This window comes from Pleurodeles waltl, chromosome 4_2, assembly GCF_031143425.1.
Source record: "Pleurodeles waltl isolate 20211129_DDA chromosome 4_2, aPleWal1.hap1.20221129, whole genome shotgun sequence".
NCBI lineage: Eukaryota > Metazoa > Chordata > Amphibia > Caudata > Salamandridae > Pleurodeles > Pleurodeles waltl.
The window spans coordinates 830,177,713-830,200,784 of NC_090443.1; the positions used below are offsets into that span (position 1 = coordinate 830,177,713).

The 23,072-nt window shown below is 43.3% G+C and overlaps 1 protein-coding gene across 6 annotated transcripts in view; it reads right to left on the reverse strand.

The window, feature by feature from the left end:
* Positions 1 to 23,072, reverse strand: part of PATJ (PATJ crumbs cell polarity complex component) — a 1,201,300-nt gene that overhangs the window by 1,039,564 nt on the left and 138,664 nt on the right. The window lies entirely within an intron of this gene.

Sequence of the window (23,072 nt, forward strand, 5' to 3'; positions counted from 1 at the left end):
CTGCTGAACAGACATACACCAAATCTATTTTCATGCCAAGTTTTGTGCATTTTCATTAAGCTGCCATTATTGGCAATAATACATCCCTTTAGACTTAACATGCTGCTTTTGGAGAACACCAAATAATTGTATCAGCCCTCTGCCTTTTACCAACCTGCAAACATTTGGAATGAAAAACGGTCATAGGATTCTCGTTATTCGAACAAAACTGCTGGATTTGGGGCAGCAGCAGCACCACCGCTTCTGGGTGACTAAGTCAATCCCACACCATCTTGGCAGCATTTGGCCCAATCCCTCTGGCTAGCTCGCAGCACCTCACTCAAACATAGAAAGCAAAGGTGATTGGTGTCAGACTGACTCATAACACTCAGTGATCTCTCAGGGAAAGGTGCAGGTTGGTTTTCAAAATATTTACTGAAAAGACCACAATCAACGATAAAATATGAGATGCAATTATTAGGGCAATGAGACATAGCAAGATTAGGATTGTTATGACCAGTGAGAAGAAAATAAACAACCCAAGCTGTAACCCAACCCAAGAGTAACATGTACATAGGAATCCTACCTAACCCCTAAGTCCTAGAGAGAGCATAGTGGTGATAGTCCAATCTGTCCGTACTTAGTCTATGAGAGGAGCAACCACCCCCATTGCTTGAGAATAGGGGTCTTCCCGCCATCGCCTTGGTTGGTTTTAGAGACAGGGCTGAGGACAGCAGTGAAATTGCATACAGCGTGAATGGATATCCTGACCGGAATGATGTCCTTCCTTTTCCTAGGCCTGTACAATGTTCTTAAAAGAAACATATTTCTGTTCAGTGAAATAGGCCTGATGTGGGAATGTGCCTAAGTGCCGAGTTGTTTACGTACTCTTGTGGTGACAATAGTAACTGAATTATCATGTACTGTGAAATATTGAGCACAGAAAAAAATGCTTTTGCTCAATCACAGCTGATTAGGAAAAATAAAACTTCCCCGCTGAAAAGCTAAAATGAATAAATAAAATTAGAGCGCATATGTAGGTAAAAAGGGGCAGGGGGCAGGCCTAATCCAAGGTAAAATATGTGTTTCAAGCAGGATGTATAAAATGAACTCACAACACCCTCCCCATTGTCGGGACAAGAGTACAAATTTTAAAACTGTAATGCTTTAAAACTACAGCACTAAAAGCATATGAAAAAATAAATAAATAAATCGATAAAAGGGATAAAAAATGTTGAAGTTGATAAGCAAGTCAAGCCAACAGGCAGACCAATTTTAAAGGACAATTTTGTATTTGAAACAAAAATGCCAATGATCGAATCTCAACAATAATTATGGTCCTCCAGGAAATCTCCAATGTCTTAAATAGTGATGGAAGCCTAGAAGGATTCCACTTCGACAAGTGACAAGTTGACCAGCGCATTAAATGAAGGATCCACCAAGCATGTGTGTGCAGATGCTCTAAACACAGGACCGGCTGAGGGGGCCACTTTCCTTGCAGTACTATGAGTAGAAGAAGCCAGGAAATCCACAAGTGGTGGCTCACAAGATGCCTCGAGTATCAACCGTAGCCTCAATAGGCATCACATGAATGAACCCTCATCGAGAACATTGGCAGATCCACGTCCACAGAAGACACAGTGTGTAAGACACACCTTTGGTGCACACTCGAAGAAGCACCGCAAGCAATGGAAAAAATTGGCTGCACATACGTAAATATATGTTGAAATGTCAATGATCAATTCAGCTCGAGCTCCTCCAGCAGTGAAGCTCCGAAGTACAACATGCGATCACGACACAGGTGGGCTGCTGGGAGCTCCATTCCTCTGCTTTGCTAAGATAGGACAGCCACTGGGTGTCAAAAATAGCAACAGCAGGATGCTGCCAGTTAACGTCAAAGTTATAGGGAATCAACCAAGGACACTCAAGAAGAGTGTATGGATGGCTGAAGGTATCACTCAAATACTGTCTTGAAGGTCCTAACAAAACCAGAACAGAAAATGTACACAATACTCGCAGTATTAGCTGTGTTGAAAATCCTGTTCACCAACCCTCCAAAAGGTTTCGGGAAGTTGGTATTTAATAAGGACCGTATCTCTGCTGATGACCTTGATAGTTGCAGGTCATAGGTCTCTCTGGCAGATGGTAGAGCCACATGGTTTTGAAAAAATAGCACCTTTAGTCTGCTCAGTTTGTCAAAATTTACATTTTAAGTAGCAATGTGTGGGCCTCATTTCTGCTACTTTTATCTCTTGTGTGGGGGAAATAACACATGGCCACAGCGAGTTACAATTTTGGAAAACAAAATCATGTACTTGATTCCAGACTTCATCCCGCAACAGCCTTCACTGCTCAGCATTACATAACTTTCATTTGAAAGTATCTGAAATACTGGGTGAATCAAAGACACAGGAGTACTCTTCAGATAGCAAGCCAAAGTCGCTACAGCCGCATTACAAGTGCAGTGAAAGGACACCTGCTTACAAATAATAGGATGACTAACAGGAGTCTCTCATTTGCTTCTGCTAAAAAAGACCTCTGTTTTGCCATTTAGACATCCCACACCTCCTGGATGTAACTGTCGCCTCACAGCTCGAATCTGCCAACTGCTAAATGTTTTAAACACTTGGTGAACTGCAACGTGGAAATGGGCAGATTAATCACCCAATGTATCAGCCTTACTGCTGATGGAATTTCCGCTATGGTAAAAGGCAACTTTTCTAATTTCTCAGTGTTAAGCATGATGTAACTTGCTTCCTTTTTAGCCATTATCTGCTGTTGTCATGTCAAAATAAACAAGCCAAACAACTTGATAAAGTTAATATGCTGCCAAGGCACACTGCCACTTCTAAGAATCTCCAATGTCCAACTAAGCTGCATAATGGACCTAAGCTGACTCTGTCCATGATGTAAAAATGATACATAATTTTGAATGATGCCTTTTGCAGATGACACAATGCTATTTAGCGTGTAAATGCAGCTGGACAATGTGTTCATACTATTCTCGACAACGGCTACAACCTTTTACATATTTTCTTTATCAATCTGCCTTAAACGTGCAGCAGCTTCCATTTGCGAAAGCTTCAAAATTTTATTATATATGGCATAAAAAAAACTTTTTGAACGTTGCTTTCTAGGACCCAACAAAAAATCTTGTAAGTCAACATCTTCTGAAAGGAGACTAAGGTGTTCTTTGATAGATGCTAATGTGGAAGAACGTAACCACAGTTGGCAAAGTTTACCCACCTTATATGTTATAATGATACCGGAGTAGTGGAGCTGTGACGTAATGAGGGTTCGGTCGGCTTGCTCTGAAACCCAGTGTGGAATTTACAAAACATGCACGACAACCATTTGTGTCACGTGGCCACAACAACCAATTGCCAGGATGTGAAAGTGAGGAATTGAAGGTACCATTCTGGACCCAACCAGTGAGCTGCTCTTCAGTGGCATTTGAAAGTGTCTGCCAATTGTTAAATTTAGCTGATGTCGGGATACTGGGCACATTAAGTTCTTTTATTTTTTGCTAGCGCCATGCAAGTTGTTTGCTGAACTGTGCCATTTAAAAATATCATTTGTAATGGTAAAAGGCATATTCTAAATAAAGCTTCCCTGCCCTGTATTTGCCAAACTCTTGTTCCCCATAAACTCTTCAAATCAACAGTCTTTTTCAAAAATTCATAGACCTCAACGGCCAGCAGGGAAACAAAGGAACTCGAATATATTAGTTTTGTGTCGGTTAGCAATAACATTTTCACTTTAGAAGGAGGTAATTTAAAGTAATATGACTCTGCATTCTTAGCATCATGCCCAGTAAAATATGCAGACGTTTCTATATATGTTGGAACTCCCCTTTGTTGGGGTAGTACAATATTCCCATTTTGTGTAATTAAAAACTGATCTCAGAGTACTAGCTCTGTGTAGAAAGTAATGCCCATAATGATAGTACCAGAACAAAGAATTTTCTGTGTTCATATATACATCTTCACTTTCAAATAAAGTATAATATTCAAGCTCAATAAGCATGGAATCAACTGTTTTAACATCCCAATCATCAGAAACAGCCCCAGGTGTAACCATATCATTCATAGAATCTTTGAAGACATATGGAATTTGATTGACCTCAGTCGGCCCAAAAATATTGTATATTACTTTATCACAAACAATCTCATCAGGAATCAGGACAGCTGAAATGCTCACAAGGGACAAGTCTCTACCGACCTTATGGGAAGAAATGTAAGGTGTTAAAACCTCATCTACCAGTTATAACAGCAGAGCATTCAGGAAGATAGTGACCATTTATCAATAGAAAGAAAACAATCACAAACCAAATCCAAAGTAGGAACGCAAGCAATGTCAGCAGTATCCATAGATGGTACAATGGACACACCAAATACATGTTTTTAAGCCAGCTGTAAAGCTTACGTGTTCTTGAGACGGGTGCAGTCACAGAGGAATCTGAAGAAAAACTGTCAATGTCGACAAAATAACCTGAAGCAGTTTGTGCAAACACAGGAGCCAGTGCAGAGTTGGTAGATGGACCTAATGGTGGTGGCTCAAAATAAACAATATCATCCGTTTGTCTTGAGTTGAAATAGTAGAGGTCTATGTTTTGGATGTTTCCTGTGGGTGAATTGGTGACAGAAAGTAACATAAGTTCATTTCATGCCCTCCCTAAGCTCGGGGAGACAACTATAGTATTGGTACTTGCAGAAGCATTGTTGAGTGCTTAAAGAGGTATATCCTGTTGGGTAGTGAGAGGCTAGGGAACTACTCAGGAATCCTCGTGGTCTACTGTGCAGGGTTGGGCACATGGTGCCTTTTGTCATTGTCAATTGAAACAAAGCGGTTATCTTTAGGACCAGGCAGCAGTGGTATTATGACTGTTCTGGTACTGTGTATTCCAAGGGCTGGAACTGGTGCTCTATATGAGTGGCCAAACTCCTTTTTCACAGCCATCTTTTCTAGTACTACATCACTAACTTTAGGAATCCGGCCAGTAGATTATTGTTGGCAAATCCCTCATTCCCAAGGTGGCAGCATAGGCAGTTGAAATTTTATCACAGAATTGCTGTATTTCCTGTCAAACAGTGAAATTTTCATTTATGTCAAAAGGTGTTTCTGCCGCCAGAACTATCAAGATCTGAGACATATATAGGTATTCTAAATAAGACCTCGTAAAGTGTGCATCCTCCCAAGGACCTTCTGGGCAGATTATTTAGTGCATTATGGACCCCATATAGGTGATGAAGCCAACTACGAACAGAACCTAAAACCCTCACTATTAAGGACTACTTAAAGTCTTGGTTCTTCCTCGCCATGACCGTGTTGCCCTCAGGATGGTATGATGAGGAGTAATGGAGTTGAACACCCAATGTGTCATGGTATCCCAAAATGCCCTGGAAGCAAAGGCAGGACCCTGGTCTAAGTGGAATGCTGCAATTGCATATGTCCCGAAGACATGCAAATCTTTAATAACAGTTCAAGCGTCAGATGATTGTTGTGGCCATACTGTAAAGATTACTCCTTCAGAATTCCTTCTCTTTTCCATAGGTTTTTTCTTTATTGGAGTTCAGGAAATCAAGACACCTTCAGCACAGCCTCAATGCAACCTCCCTTTTCTCCCTCAGTCTCTCTCTCAGCCCCCTAGATTCTATTCCTGACCTCCGCTACCACATCATCACATTGCAGGTCCTAAGAAAGACATGTCCCAAGAAATAATGGAGAGTGACATCTCTACACACCTCCCCCCTTTCAATATAACATGAAAATAAATGAACATTAACTTATAATACTAAACAACTATATACAATAACTAAGGACGTCAACAAGTATATCAACGACTAACTTTGCAAACACATCCCATGTGGAAGCATTTCCTAGGACCACAACATTTTTTTTAACATCTTGTACAAGTTGGGGAAGAGAGTATTTGCTCTCTCCTTTCACTATGATTCCTTTCTTCCTCACCACCACCCAGTCTCCCTTCTGTATATGACACGGTTTGGCACTCATCCTTCTGATATAGTGTGCAGCATTTTACTCCTGCATTTTTTCAACCCTTGTCTTTATTGACTCTGTCACCTACCACCTTTCTATTGGTCTTTAACCACACCGGACACTCCAATACTCCCGGCTCCCTACCCTTCAATGACACAAAAGGAGACACTCCTGTTGTAGAATGAGGGGTTGGGCGATACGTCCATGTCATCTTATTCAACTCTCTCTTCCAAGGGAGCTGGTTGGCTAAAGATAAATTGATGTTTTCCATTATCAATCGATTTATCCTCTCTACTAGACCATTGGCTTGTGGATGGAAGAGAGCTACTCTTTCATGCACAATTCCAACTCTTCATAAATACTCAGTCCTCTCGGATGATACAAATTGTACATCATTGTCAGACACTATGGATTTGGGAATCCCCTCCTCCATAAACACTTCCTCAAAGAATTCAATAACCACTGAGGTTCTCACATGCTCTACCATCTTAGTAACAAACCACTTGGAGTGGTAATCTATTAGCACAAGTATGTATCTACACTTCACTCCCAAGCTAAATACTGGTCCAATGAAATCCACTGCCAACTTCTCCCAGGGTCCACTTGGACATTTTACAGGTGCCAGGGGAACTTGTCTTAATACCTTGGTCTTATCACTGTTGGCACACACAAAGCAATTTTTTACCGCTTCTTCCACTTGTTTATATATCTCAGGCCACCAAAATGATTGCCTTACTTTCCTTTTCATCATTCCCCTACCCAGATGTCCTTGATGCCTGATCTTGATAATGTGTTCTCGTATGCTAACAGGAGGAATAAGCTGATCTCTCCTCAATAACCTCCCATTAACTATGCTTAATTGATCCTTAATTCTGAAATATCCCACCAGATCACAGTCATGCTCATCGTTATTTCTCCAACCATTAATTACCTTTTCCTTCACAATCTGCAGGACAGGATCAATAGTTTCCACATGTTCCCACTCCTGGGCTGTTATAGCCATCTCACCTAAAACAGTTCCTATAACATCTTTTACTCCAAGCTCCACAAGCTGCTCTTCACTTATGGGCACTCTAGACAAATAGTCTGCAACAACATTCTTACTCCCTTTTACGAACTCCACAGTAAAGTTGTAATTCAACAATGACAACAACCATTTGGAAATTCATGGTGTAATGCCACCTTCAAGTCCACGCCCTCCCTTAAAAATATCATCAATGGTTTGTGGTCTGTCCTCAGTTTAAAGGGTAAACCTCACAAATAAAACTTAATATGGTTAATCCCCCAACAACAAGCCAGGGCCTATCTTTCGATTACAGAGTACGATTGTAGTCTCCTGGATGCAAAACCGATGATGCGTTCCTCACCTTCTCTAACCTGTGTCAGTACAGCTCCAACACCTACATTACTAGCATCTGTGGTTAAAAAGGTCTTGGCATGCGTATTAAATACCCCCAAAGTAGGAACTCTCAAGATACAGTCTCAATTCTTGGAATGAGTGCTTACAACTCTCATCCCACTCATACGCCACACCTTTTTTCATGAGCTTTCTCAGCGGTTCAACTATTTCGGTAAAATTCCTGACAAACTTAGAACAATATTCTGCGAGTCCCAGAAATGATCTTAGCTCTTCTTTTGAATTGGGTTCGGGCGCATGTTCAATCGCAGACACTACACTCTTTTTGGGCCTAATACTATCCTTGTTTATCGTGTGTCCTAAATATGTCACCTCCTGCCTACGAATTTGACATTTCTCTTTCTTGATTGTTAGCCCATTTCTCTTTAGTCTGTACATTACTTCATGAAGTAGAAGGTCCTGATCGGATTCACCCTGTCCCACTATCAATATGTTGTCCTGGAAACATAATATCTTACTCATGTCCCCAAAGATTTGCTTCATTATCCTTTGAAACACCGCTGATGCGGAGGCAAGCCCAAAAGGCATCCTCTTATAGCGGAAAGCCCCCAACGGAGTTACAAAGGATGTCAAATGTTGCGAATCCGCATGCAAATTTATCTGGTGGTACGCAGAGGACATATCTAGGACACTGAAAATATTCCCTTTCACTCTTACTGACAACATCTCTGCAATGTTAGGTAGTGGTTGTCGGTCGACCCATATGCACCTATTGAGATCCCTAAGATCAATGCACAGAAAAATCTTACCACCCTCCTTTGGTGCAACCACCACCGAAGCTAGCCACTCCGAAGATTCGATCGGTTCGATGATGTCCTCTTGCAATAGTTTTTCCAACTCTTGCTTCAAAGGTTCTCTCACTAGATGTGGAACATTCCTTACTTTATGAACTACGGGTGTAGTGTTCTTCTTCAATATGATTCTATGAGAAAATCCTTTCAGGAGGCCTAATTTTGAAGAAAAGACCTCAGGATACTTTGCAACCAAACTGTGCTGCAATGACTCAGGAACCACACCAATGTCTATTTCATTGGTAAGTAAAAGTGGTTTCTTTGCGTTGGGGTTTAAAATTATGCAAAGATCTTTTTGATGGCGCCAACCTAGCAGATTTGTCCCGTAGTCCGTGATGTATACTTTTCCTCGAATGATCCTTCCTTTGAAAGAGATTGACACCCAGCACATTCCAACAATCTCAGTTCTCTTTCCAGCGTACCCCACAGCTTTTATGTCAGGAACTGCTAGGCTTTTATCCACTGGTTTTGTCCATTCAGAATCATACACTTCCTTTGATATGAGAGTAAACAAGCTTCCCGAATCCACCAGAAGCTTGACTAGTACATTGTCCAGCATTACTTGGGCATGTGGTTTTTCTAGTACATCAGTACTCTTTTCTTTGACCTCTTGAACCGATACTCCTTCACAGTTGTGAGAAATCAGTTCCCCATGCATGGTCAGAATTATGTCTTCCATAGTTTCACAGACATTTTGAATTTCTTGGACTGACTTGTTTTCTGCATTGGATTTGAATCTACAAACTTTGGCAAAATGTCCTCTTTTTCCACAATTACGGCAAATAGCATTCTTAGCAGTGCATGCTTTACTAGAGGCAATGTGCCCTGGGGTGTCACAACAATAACATTTTATTACTCTCCATTCTTGAGTTCTACATTTCTCTTCATTATTTACTTTCACTCCTTCAGAATTCCTAGTAAATTTGTTCCACTCCACCTTGACACGTGGTTCTTCTTTCTTTTTGATTTCAGCTATAATTCCTTGTTCCGCTTGCTTTGGGACTTCTTCCATCTCTTGTAACCACACAGCTGCATGTGCCATCCTTTTAGCAATTTGTATAGCTTCCTCCAAATTCGGATCCTTCATCAATAATTTTTCATGTATCCTTTTATCATGTGCACACCTCACAAATTGGTCCCCTATCAGGGAATCTAAGAACTGATCGAACTCACAAGATAACACCAGACCTCTCAAACTTGCCACATAAGATGCAATATCCTCGTCTCTCCGTTGTACTCTTGAAAATAAATTATGGCGTTGTAGCACAAGATTAGTCTTTGGTGTAAATTGTGCATCTAGCATCTGTACTGACATGTCGAAAACATTAGTAGGCTGGCCGTCCCCCATTCCTAGAGATACCTCTGGTAGGTTTTCATATATTCTTCTACCTTCAATGCCAAGGTGATGCAACAGAATAGCTTGCCATCTAGGAGGGGCATACCGATCACTACCTATTGCCAACATATAAGTATTGAAAATTGTCTTCCATTGTTTCCAGGGAATAGGCGGATCTCCAGGCGTTGCTAGGAATGGTGGGGGTGCAGATATACTTTGATCCCCCATTTTTCTGTTCTATATAATATATTATATATATATATGCGCAATGGAGCCGAAAGGGGAGGAGTCCCTCGATCTTGTGACTCGAAAAGACTTCTTCGAAGAAAAACAACTTGTAACACTCCGAGCCCAACACTAGATGGCGGGATATGCACAGCATGTGTATCTGCAGTCTTTCTTTTATCAATAGTACAGTCTCTTTTCAGTGTTTTCTATTTCCTCTCTGTTCCCACAGGAAATCCAAACGGTTTTCGGGGAATTGCTCGGAGCTCAGGTAAGTTATTATTCACTTATCTGTTTTATTGCTCTCTGAAGTTTGTCCTGCTTAAATTTTTAATGTTAAAGGAAGTGTGCACAACACGGACGTGTTCCAACACGGACAGTGCGTGTAAGATGCGCGTGTATTCAAGGTGAGCAAGCGCGCATGAGTATTCTCCTCGGAAGCCTCCTGCCTGTTTATCTCTTTGCCGGTTATTAGAGGCGCCAAAGGGGGAGCGCTCAAGAGGTTAGATGCTGGTGTGGACAACAAACAAAGGCTGACGGATTTGCGCTATATTTCCTAGGAGAATGCCGTAATAGTCTGTGCTTGTTCAACTTGATGTTACATACGCGCATACGAAGGCGGCGCATATAGTCCAACTTGTTGATTCTGTTCCAACACGGACAGCGTGTGTAAGAAGCACGCAATGCCGACAGTTGGCGGTGTTAAAAATGAATCAAGCTTTCATGCGCAGAAAATAGGTTCATCATACATGGCACAAAATTCAGTTTTTGAAAGATAAAGTCTAATAGAAATCTTGTAAAATTGTAAAAGGTTCTAGATGAGGAGTTACGAATTACGAAGTAAATAAACTTCTCAAAATTGCAGTTAAGCTACTGGATTATGTCCTTGACGGTTTATTAAATATAAGTTTCTTTTAACGTCCGCTATTACCTTCCAGTCGTTTCGGTTATGAAGACTTTGAGTTCCAAGGTTCCAGGTTTCCACATTTATAGAAATTGTAAATGCTTGATAAATCCAGGAGTGAAGGTGTCCCTAGCCCGTCTCCTGCACAGGTCCCTCGTCGCCAATGTAAAGATTACTCCTTCAGAATTCCTTTTCTTTTCCATAGGTTTTGTCTTTATTGGAGTTCAGGAAATCAAGACACCTTCAGCACAGCTCCAATGCAACCTCCCTTTTCTCCCTCAGTCTCTCTTTCAGCCCCCTAGCTTCTATTCCTGACCTCAGCCACCACATCATCACATTCCAGGTTCTAAGAAAGAGATGTCCCAAGAAATAATGGAGAGTGACATCTCTACACATACCCATAGGAATCCATTACATGAGTCAATCGTGGATAGATGTATTTGAATGCACCGGCAGGTTGTAAGGGACAGGGCAATGGTCCAGGTACATACATTCTAGTGGTTTGCTGGACACTAAGAGGGGTATCTGCGGTGGGTGTTTGATGGCAGACCCCTTCATTTATTTATTTATTGATGTCACAACAAAAGACATACTGTTTGGTCTGCTTGTATGAATCTGGTCACCAATACCGTTTTTGCAGCAGGAAGATGATAGCTGCCACACCAATATGGTCAGAAGCAACACACTCATGCGCTGCTTTAATGTTATCTAATTTCTGATCTTGATTGGGGATCACACGATCTCCCACACCTGGGATAGCCGCAAATGCAATATTTTGGGCACTGAAGTGGCAGGTATATTTTTCAGGGTATGATTTTGGTAAAGGCTTGCTGTCAGCCTAAGCTTTCACAGCAGCTAACGTCTCATTATCCAATCTTGTATGAGAACAAGTAAATGCAGCAACAGAAGCCAGAGCTACTGCGGATTTGGCAGCTTCGACAGCCAAAGTGTTTCCTACAATGTGTACTCCTACGCATTGATGCCCCAGTGTATGAACTACATCAGCTTTCGGTAGTCTGTCCTCAAGATCTACTACCCTCCCCCACAAGTTTTTGTGTATGATGGTATTCAATTTGGAGACTCTGAACCCGTTCAGGTACCAATGATGTAGATGATCATTGTAGGCAGGGCCGGCTTTAGCACTGGTGGTGCCCTGGGCGACAGTGTTTTTTTTTGGCACCCCACCCCATGACCACCTCCTCGTATTCACTCAATACCACCCGGAAAATGTGCCCCTATCTCTCCATAGCCCCCTTTCACATACATTAATTTGTTTTGAAGCCCTTGTAAAGGCTAGTTTTACTAATCCACTCAGCTATCCACATAAAATATAGTTCTGTTCCATGCAGCAGGCCTATTAACCCTCCACGCTACTTTATGGTGAGGCAAAGCTGCCGCTAGACAAAACTCCAATCTCTCTCCCTAGCAGGAATGTTAATTACAAGAGGTATCTTGACATTTTAATTGCTTTCTGAAGCCTGGACGCACAAGGAACCTTTAAGCAGGTGCTTTTAAATCGCAAGTTTCGTAAGTCATTGCTAAACACAGTGCCCCCCCATCAATGTCAGCACGCAGTGCGGCTGCACCGCCCTGAAGCCGGCCCTGATTGTATGACTGGCCACAGTAGTACGAATCACACACAATCAATGTAGACTGTTCAGGATCCGTTTGTTCCAGTACCAAAATTAGAACGTTAAGATCTGCAAGATGTGCTGTGAAGTCCTGTAGGGTTTGCGTGTAGGTATGTTGAGGGTGGAATGTACCATCCCTTACTACCCCATTAGCAGCTGCATAAGCGGTGGTGTTTTGGTGTTCGGTACCTAAAGCTGGTTGTGCAGAACCATTTTTGTAAATGATCGTTTTGTATTGATCAAGAGGCATGATATTAGAGGGCACGGGGTACTCAAGTAATGCTTTCACGTTTGGGGAGCTAGCTTTGGTGACAGCCTCAAGGGCTAGTACTGGGGTAACGACAATGATGTGCTTCCCATGGGCAAGAGCCCTCTCCTTAATAATAGCCATCTGTACAGCAGTCAGTATTTTTTCTCTTGGTGGAAATCGTTGTTCTGCATTGGAGCACAGATGTGATTTGTATGCACTGGGTACTGTGTCACGCTCAATAAATGAAACACAGGTGAACCCGATGGCACCTGTGTGAGAAAGTAGCCTCTTTCTAGCCTTGTTACCCCCACTTTTGTCCTGTTTGTGAGTCAATCAATCAATCAAGAAATTTGTAAAGCGCGCAACTCACCCGGAGGGTCTCAAGGCGCTGGGGGAGGGGGAACCGCTACTGCCCGAACAGCCAGGTCTTGAGTTGCTTCCTGAAGGAGAGGTGGTCTTGGGTCAGACGGAGGTGGATGGGGAGGGAGTTCCAAGTCTTGGCTGCCAGGTAGGAGAAGGATCTTCCTCCCATGGTGGCTTTTCTAATGCGTGGCACGGCGGCGAGGGCGTGGCTGGTCGATCGTAGCTGGCGGGTGGGAGTGTAGAAGGTCAGGCGGTTGTTGAGGTACCTGGGGCCCAGGTCGTGGAGGGCCTTGTGTGCGTGGGTGAGGAGACGGAACGTGATTCTCTTGCTGACGGGGAGCCAGTGCAGGTCTCTCAGGTGTCCGGAGATGTCTAGGATGAGGCGTGCGGAGGCGTTCTGGATGCAATGGAGTCTTTTCTGTAGTTTGGCCGTGGTTCCGGTGTAGAGGGTGTTGCCGTAGTCCAGGGAACACAGGGCACTGTGTATGTCAGGGTGTTTTCACTGTCTACTGGGATCCTGCTAGCCTGCTAGCCAGGGCCCAGTGCTCATAGTGAAAACCCTATGTTTTCAGTATGTTTGTTATGTGTCACTGGGACCCTGCTAGTCAGGACCCCAGTGCTCATAAGTTTGTGACCTATATGTATGTGTTCCCTGTGTGATGCCTAACTGTCTCACTGAGGCTCTGCTAACCAGAACCTCAGTGGTTATGCTCTCTCTGTACAAATTGTCACTAACAGGCTAGTGACCATTTTTACCAATTCACATTGGCATACTGGAACACCCTTATAATTCCCTAGTATATGGTACTGAGGTACCCAGGGTATTGGGGTTCCAGGAGATCCCTATGGGCTGCAGCATTTCTTTTGCCACCCATAGGGAGCTCTGACAATTCTTACACAGGCCTGCCACTGCAGCCTGAGTGAAATAACGTCCACGTTATTTCACAGCCATTTTACACTGCACTTAAGTAACTTATAAGTCACCTATATGTCTAACCTTTACCTGGTAAAGGTTGGGTGCTAAGTTACATAGTGTGTGGGCACCCTGGCACTAGCCAAGGTGCCCCCACATTGTTCAGGGCCAATTCCCCGGACTTTGTGAGTGCGGGGACACCATTACACGCGTGCACTATACATAGGTCACTACCTATGTATAGCTTCACAATGGTAACTCCGAATATGGCCATGTAACATGTCTAATATCATGGAATTGCCCCACCAATGCCATCCTGGTATTGGGGAGACAATCCCATGATTCCCCGGGTCTCTAGCACAGACCCGGGTACTGCCAAACTGCCTTTTCAGGGGTTTCACTGCAGCTGCTGCCAACCCCTCAGACAGGTTTCTGCCCTCCTGGGGTCCAGCCAGGCTTGGCCCAGGAAGGCAGAACAAAGGACTTCCTCAGAGAGAGGGTGTTACACCCTCTCCCTTTGGAAAAAGGTGTTAAGGCAGGGGAGGAGTAGCCTCCCCCAGCCTCTGGAAATGCTTTCATTGGCACAGATGGTGCCCATTTCTGCATAAGCCAGTCTACACCGGTTCAGGGATCCCTCAGCCCTGCTCTGGTGCGAAACTGGACAAAGGAAAGGGGAGTGACCACTCCCCTGACCTGCACCTCCCCTGGGAGGTGCCCAGGGCTCCTCCAGTGTGCTCCAGACCTCTGCCATCTTGGAAACAGAGGTGCTGCTGGCACACTGGACTGCTCTGAGTGGCCAGTGCCACCAGGTGACGTCAGAGACTCCTTCTGATAGGCTCCTCAGGTGTTGCTAGCCTATCCTCTCTCCTAGGTAGCCAAATCTCCTTTTCTGGCTATTTAGGGTCTCTGCTTTGGGGAATACTTTAGATAACGAATGCAAGAGCTCATCAGAGTTCCTCTGCATCTCTCTCTTCACCTTCTGCCAAGGAATCGACTGCTGACCGCGCTGGAAGCCTGCAAAACTGCAACAAAGTAGCAAAGACGACTACTGCGACCTTGTAACGCTGATCCTGCCGCCTTCTCGACTGTTTTCCTGGTGGTGCATGCTGTGGGGGTAGTCTGCCTCCTCTCTGCACTAGAAGCTCCGAAGAAATCTCCTGTGGGTCGACGGAATCTTACCCCTGCAACCGCAGGCACCAAAGAACTGCATCATTGGTCCTCTGGGTCTCCTCTCAGCACGACGAGCGAGGTCCCTTGAACTCAGCAACTCTGTCCAAGTGACTCCCACAGTCCAGTGACTCTTCAGTCCAAGTTTGGTGGAGGTAAGTCCTTGCCTCCCCACGCCAGACTGCATTGCTGGGAACCGCGTGTTTTGCAGCTACTCCGGCTCCTGTGCACTCACCAAGGATTTCCTTCGTGCACAGCCAAGCCTGGGTCCCGGCACTCTAACCTGCATTGCACGACCTCCTGAGTTGTCCTCCGGCGGCGTGGGACTCTCTTGTGCAACTTCGGGTGAGCACCGATTCACTCCACTTCATAGTGCCTGTTCCGGCACTTCTGCGGGTGCTGCTTGCTTCTGAGTGGGCTCCTTCTCTTGCTGGGCGCCCCCTCTGTCTCCTCACGCAATTGGCGACATCCTGGTCCCTCCTGGGCCACAGCAGCATCCAAAAACCCTAACCGCGACCCTTGCAGCTAGCAAGGCTTGTTTGCGGTCTTTCTGCGGGAAAACACTTCTGCACGACTCTTCACGACGTGGGACATCCATCCTCCAAAGGGGAAGTTTCTAGCCCTTGTCGTTCGTGCAGAATCCTCAGCTTCTACCATCCGGTGGCAGCTTCTTTGCACCCACAGCTGGCATTTCCTGGGCATCTGCCCACTCCCGACTTGATCGTGACTTTTGGACTTGGTCCCCTTGTTCCACAGGTACTCTCGTCTGGAAATCCATTGTTGTTGCATTGCTGGTGTTGGTCTTTCCTGCAGAATTCCCCTATCACGACTTCTGTGCTCTTTGGGGAACTTAGGTGCACTTTGCACCCACTTTTCAGGGTCTTGGGTTGGGCTATTTTTCTAACCCTCACTGTTTTCTTACAGTCCCAGCGACCCTCTACAAGGTCACATAGGTTCGGGGTCCATTCGTGGTTCGCATTCCACTTCTAGAGTATATGGTTTGTGTTGACCCTATCCCTATGTGCCCCCATTGCATTCTATTGTGACTATACATTGTTTGCACTGTTTTCTATTGCTATTATTGCATATTTTGGTATTGTGTACATATATCTTGTGTATATTTGCTATCCTCATACTGAGGGTACTCACTGAGATACTTTTGGCATATTGTCATAAAAATAAAGTACCTTTATTTTAAGTATATCTGTGTATTGTGTTTTCTTATGATATTGTGCATATGACACTAGTGGTACTGTAGGAGCTTCACTCGTCTCCTAGTTCAGCCTAAGCTGCTCTGCTAAGCTACCTTTTCTATCAGCCTAAGCTGCTAGACACCCCTCTACACTAATAAGGGATACCTGGGCCTGGTGCAAGGTGTAAGTACCCCTTGGTACTCACTACAAGCCAGTCCAGCCTCCTACAACAAGGAATTATTCTGATAACCAAATTTGTTTTGTCATGTGTGTGCAACTGTTGTGCTTCTAGCACGTCTTTTGTAAAGCTCTGAGTATGCATGTGTGTTCTGGTGTTCAGTGTTTGCTTGAAAAGTCTGGACAAATTAAATCCTAAAGTGGTTTTATGCGCTGTGCAAAGTCAGGAATGTAAGAAACCCAGCAATGACTGTAGTTTCTTGATGGTGTGCGAAGGTTGAAGTTTAGCACATTTCTCTACAAAGTCTGGGGCCAGGCTCTTGCCCCCATCAGATAGGAATAAAACACTAAGAAAAGCAATTTTGGTTTTCTTGAAATGGAATTTATAACCTTGGGCAGCGAATCCTAAAACAATGCGATCCACCTGGGTCAAATGAACATTGAGATCGTCATCTGTGAGATAGATCTCATGTACATAGGACAACTCCTCGGGATCATTATCATGTAATATTGATGTTACACGGACAGTAAACACCCCAGGTCCGTTCTTATACTCCTGAGGTAAAAGGCAAAACCTCCTTTGAGAGCCAAGCGTAGTTAAGGTGCTTAGATCCCAGCTTTCAGGTGCTAGATTTTGGCAGAAAAACCCAAGGTTGTATATTTTTTACGCACTATATTGTTAAAAAGTGCTGTGCTGTGTACATTTGGATTGCAAATGTGCTTGTATGACTGTTTAAATGTCTATGACCTAAGATTATTCTATATGAATGGTCCGGTTTGCTACGGGGAATAACAGGTTATTCACTGCAGAGACACAGGGGTTCTATTACTCCCTGGTACTCAAGTTGTGTGAAACTCTCTCTCACGGGTGCTTTAGCTTCATGTTTAATTGGATATTGCAGTGGGATCTGTGGCGTTGATCTAATTGGTATTACATGGTAGAGGGAAATTCTACCCCATCCTATGTGGTGGCGATACAGTGTAGGAGCCTGTGCAAAAGCCCAATCGACAGCGTAAGCTTTCTTTACTATGTCTGGAACCAGGAACGAGAAAGAAGGCAAAATTACATCTTATCCTTGTGGGAGCACGTAGATAAATTCAGGTGGCCAATCTTTTTCTGCCAATAAAATCTCATAATTTAGTGTTAATCTTCTCCAGAAGAGAACTTTAATAGTGTGCTCTATGTCCCCCTCAATCTCAGTGTTTAATTTGTAAACCCTGTTGGGTGGGGGGACGCGCCTGTCCACTGTTTCAACTTCAAGGAAGTCCTTAGTCTGTGTCACATCCAGAAGATCTAAAAGACTCTGGCGACATATTGTGATCTCTACTGCGCTGTGTAGCAGAGTCACTGCATACGTCCTATTCTTCATCAACATACTCAATAGGAGTGGCATCCTTGACTGATATTGCTGCCACCTTTTTCTTTTTAAATAGGGGCTTTTGCCATTGAGGTTTCTCTTCCTTTTTTGTGAAAGTTTTTGAAGAACATCGCGAGTCCTTTTTCAGCTTCATGTAATAACTTTGCTGTTCTGACTGCCCTCCTCTGTCACTCAGTTTATCCGGTGTGTCCTGGAAGGAACAAGATGGGCGACTGTCTGTATACTGGTATCTATTGGGTGTTTTTAAAGTTTCCCTATTTTTAAGAATTTATCGTTCCTTTAAGGTCTTTGGTGGCGGAGATTCTTCTCTTTGCGTTCTTCTATCCTGGTTTTGTTTTTGTTTATCCCAGTATTTTTTTAGAGCTCTCTTGTGCTTACTTAGTACTTTCCATACTGTAAGCGATCTGTATTTGAGGTTTAGTTGGTCTGGCAGCCGGACTATCCCAGCCAATACTAGCATACGTTATGGAAATAATATTTGGCAGCTCAAGCTCCTTATCCCACTGAGGAACCTCTCAGACCCGTTGACAAATCGCCATTGCTGCTGCTTCTCCTTTAGGATTGCCTAAAATAATTGAGGATACTTTATCAAAATTGTGAATTTGTTTGTTCCCTAAGTCCAGCTCTGGCCGCCTGTGATAGTTTTGTGTAAATGTGTCGGTGTACCATGCGCAGGGGTGTATATTTCGGCAAAGACTGTGCCCCAAGTGGCACAATACTCTATTGAGAGAACCAATCCAAATGGCAAGCACATTGTAAGAATTCTATGTTTATCTTGGGGTAATGCATGAGGAAATACTGCTTCCAGCTGGTTTGTTTTTCGCACAACCCAAAACTTCCGCTCAGTGGGTGCTTTTCCCATTATTGAATGGACAGTTTGTGGATTTATCCCTGTGACGGCCAACTGATTTAAAGCTGGAGCAGCCTTCGCTGGGGCGGTGTTCAAAGCCCCCTTTATGAACTGTATTAAGAGTGCATATATTGCTACTAGCTCACTGTATATTGTGAGCAGTACTTCAGCTACCTGTGTAGCCTGTACATTGGGATGTGGTATATATGGGGCCAATAGTGGCTAGGTTGGTCCGTCACTGCTTAAAGGACCTAACAGGTTGTATTACATGTGGATGGACGCCATTGAACCAATCTTGATGTTCTTGATAATTTAAAATAGTGGTATGCCCTGTATTGTTTTGGTACATTTGCGATTCTATATGTGTGAAATTTACTTCATTCTGTTTATATTGCTGGTAAGGTGACCCATGAATAAAATATTTCTGTTCTGTATGCATCGTGAGCTTCAACAAAGAGCGAGACATCCCCGCCCTTATTTGTTAATCCATTAGCTAAAGAAAACCGTGTGACAGCTTGTCTATAGTTCTCTGGGATATTTACTGGTTGTGCCATATTAGAAAAATAGGCATTACAGCTGGGAACACCAATGGGGGAATCCTTTTAAGGTTCAAGCTTAAACAACCGACAGCATTGATAGGTGCTGCCTATTCAGCTGAGGAGGATTTTTCTTAGAGACCATGGACATCTCCGTAAAGTGGTACTTGGGGTACCTTTTAGCTTCTGCGAGACAGAGATACTTAAGAAACCTGTATATTTAGTGCTCTACCAACGTTGGCAGCGCCATGCCATAGGACTATCTTTATTGAGACAAGACTGTTGGATTTGGGGTGCAAGTGCCACCGCTTGTGGGTGATTGAGTCAATCCCACACCTTCGTGCTAGGTGCCGGCCCAACCCTTTCTGTTACCTAGCAGCACCTCGCCTAAACATAGAAAGCAAAAATTATTTGTAGCAGCCTGACACAACACTAGGTGAACCGCTCAGGGAAGTCATGGTTGACAAATCTCACTCTTTTCCCTAGTTAGCAAAGGTCTCATACACATGGTTAGGAAAAAGAAAATGTGCAGGATGGTTTTCAATATACTTATTGAAAAGGCTGCAATCTACGATAAAATATATGAGCTGCAATTATTAGGGTAATGAGAAATAGCAAGATTAGAATTGCTACTACCAGTGAGAAGTAAACAACCCAAGCATATTGGAATAACATGTACGTAGGAATACTGCCTAACCCTAACTCCTAGAGAAAGCATTGGGCTATCGCGCTATCTGCCGTACTTAGTTCATGAGAGGAGCACCCACCCCCATTATCCGAGTACAGGGGTCTGCCCGCCCTCTCCTTGGCTGGTTGTAGAGACAGGGCTGACGTCAGCAGTGAAATGGCATACAGTGTGGATGGATATCCTGGCCGGAATCACCTCCCTCTTTTCTCCTGGCCTGTACAGTCTTTTTATAAGAAACATATTTCTGTTCTGTGAAATATGCCTGATGTGTCCATGTGCCCAAGTGTCGGACCGTGGCAACAATACTAACTGGATTATCATATATCATGCAGAGGTACATGGTAAAATGTTGTGCACATAAATAATAAGGCTTTTGCAGAATTACAGCTGATTAGGAAAAATTAAATATTCCCGGTGTAAAGCTAAAATGAACAAATGAAATCAGAGCACATACGTAGGTTAAAGGGCACAGGCTTCAGGCCTAAACTAAGCTAAAATATGGGTGCCCAAGTAAACTGAAAAATTTACCCATGACAGAACCTGAATAGAATGCACCAAGCACTACCCACATTACATACCGATTAGTCAAATGGACCCAAAGATATTAACAACTATAACAAGTATATTGACTATGTAAAGTGTTAATAAAGTATGCCAATACTGAAGCTATCACCAACTACAGATATTAACCTGAGCCCTGATAGGTCACTGGGTTATATACACTACTGCCCACCCTTCCAAAGCCAGGTGATGTTGGACCTTGGTATGGAATTAATGAAAGCAGCGATGTACAGCTTACAAGTATCACATATAAACTAGAATGCAATATTTTTAACAGCACTTTTAGAAACCTGCTTAAATCCTGTGGAAGTGCACAAAGGATAATTCACATGCAGCATCTTTGCTTGCAAAGAAGTCATCTAGGAAGAAACTGTTAAACGTCGTCTGTAGTTATCCCATGCCTGATGTATGATGTATCAGAGGAACCAATGACATTAAAGGTAGGAGAGGGCTGACAAGACCTAAATATGCTCAATATGTTTTCTATCAAATAAATTAACAATGAGTCAGCTGAAATCTACCAGAAAAAGATGGAAAGAGTGGTGCAACCACAATGCATGATTCAAGCATTGAGGCAAATTACACCTGTCATTAAGTAGTACGAGTGATTAGGATGATGCTGATGAAGATTGGCAGAAGCTACCCATGAATTAACAGTAGGGAGTATACATCTTTTTGCAGTGCTCACTCACTGTTGTTAACAGCAATGTTAAAGGTTAAGAAGTGATTGCCTTAACACCTGTGCCAGATTTCTAGCCTCTCTCAGGGAGGGAGATATGCCACACCGGACAATACCCATCCATATCAGACAAGTGACAGAGTTCAGGGTGCCGTAAGGAGGATCATAAAGAACGGAATGGGAAAGTGTCACTAGAAAAACTTGTAAAATCCTCTACCAATTTAATATTTTGCACTTGGCAGCAGCAAGTACAACTAAAATGCATAGGTCCCTCTCTGTGGTGCTTTGTGGGTAAGAAACTGAGAATTCTATCAACTCCAGACAGAATCTCTCCAATCACTTTAATTATCACATCCATATTTTAGGCTGAGGAACCTGGCAGCTACAACTATGCTAGTGAGAAGCAAGCAAACAACCAAGCAAGCAAGCAAGAGCCAGAGGATTGCTTGCAAGGTGATTATTAGGTTCAATTTGTCTAATATTGAACCATGGTATGAGAATTTGATTAAATGCCTTGCTCGATGGGGGTCTCAGATGATATTTCCGGTCCAAATCCATCCTGTTGAACAGTCTATATTAAAATATTGGAATGGGGAAGTGTCACATCATGGAGGAAGTGGGTTTGTGAGGGCAACTGAAGTAGTCACAAAGACAAAAGAGGGAAAGGCCTCTATTCTCATACTAGCAACAGATAATGGTAAGCGCTAGGCTAGTGTTTCACAGTCCCTGTTAATTTATGATGTAGCATTAGAAGCGGACAGAGGGAAATGCATATTTTAAGGCACTCATATTCTGTCTCTGTGCAGTGTCCAACTAGCCCAAATATTTGATGTGCCTGCAGTACATATGTACAATTCCAGACAACTTTCTAACATTTATTTTTATAAAATGTTGAAAGCCAAAGATCTATGGGCCAGATGTAGCAAAGGGTTTTTCCCATTATGTGTCAATGGGCAAATGTGTTCGTACATATGGCCCTAAGTCACAACTAATGCACGCAGCAGACTGACAATAAAACGTATTCCACTTTTATTTTTAATGGCTATTCATAAACAAAAGAGCAATGTAATATTTTTATGCTTCTCCACCTTACAAAAATGTGTTGTGTTCCGAGACCTAATTCATTAAGTCAAGTCTAAAGATTCTTTTAAAGGTGGGAAATCATGGTGCCTGACTACATTCACAGATCACAGGCTCCTCTTATGCCTTGTTGTAAAAATTGGAATTGACCTCATGCGATGCGCCTGAAAGACCTTGAGGACAGCATTGAGTCAGAAGAATTTACCTTCTCAATATGAAAGGTTTAGCTGAAATATAAATGTATTTCAAAATTTTGCCTTTATCAAGTTCTTCATCAAGCTGATCAATGCACTGAGCATGCATTAACACAATCTGAATGGCAACAGTTCAAATCCCATTCCTTGAGGGAACTAGCTGGGCAAAGGAAGAAAAAGATAGATACCTGGGGTAACGATTTTTCTGGTGGATACTCTGTCTACATGCAGAATCCTCACCTGTAGAACAATCCCAGACATCAAAGTGGATTAGAAACTTTAAAGTTCCCCCATCAATGGTAGGGGGCGCTGACTTTGTATTGATGGCAGAAGCAACGTCAGGTGACGTCACTGAAGCCATATAGCTCCTGCTCTGCTGCAACAATGTCAGTTTCCAACCATTTTTCTCAGCCTTTGAGGCAAGTGACAGACTGCCATTGATAGAGTAGTGCAGTACCAAAAACCTTAAGTGGAATCTTATACACTTTCCATATAACAAAACCTTCAAATGGGGAGGCGGAAGGTTGGTGAGTAATCTGCAGATAGAGTATTCACCAGAAAGATCATTACCTGGGGTAGGTAACTTTTTCTTCTAATGGATACTTCTACCTGCAGATTCTTAACATGTAGAACAGATTACAGAGCAATACCATGCCCTCTGAGGAGGGTTGAAGGATGGTTAGACAACGAAATTCTGCAGACCGCTCTGGCAGTGCCCATCCCTATGCACTTCAGAATCCAGGCAGCAGTGCTTGGAAA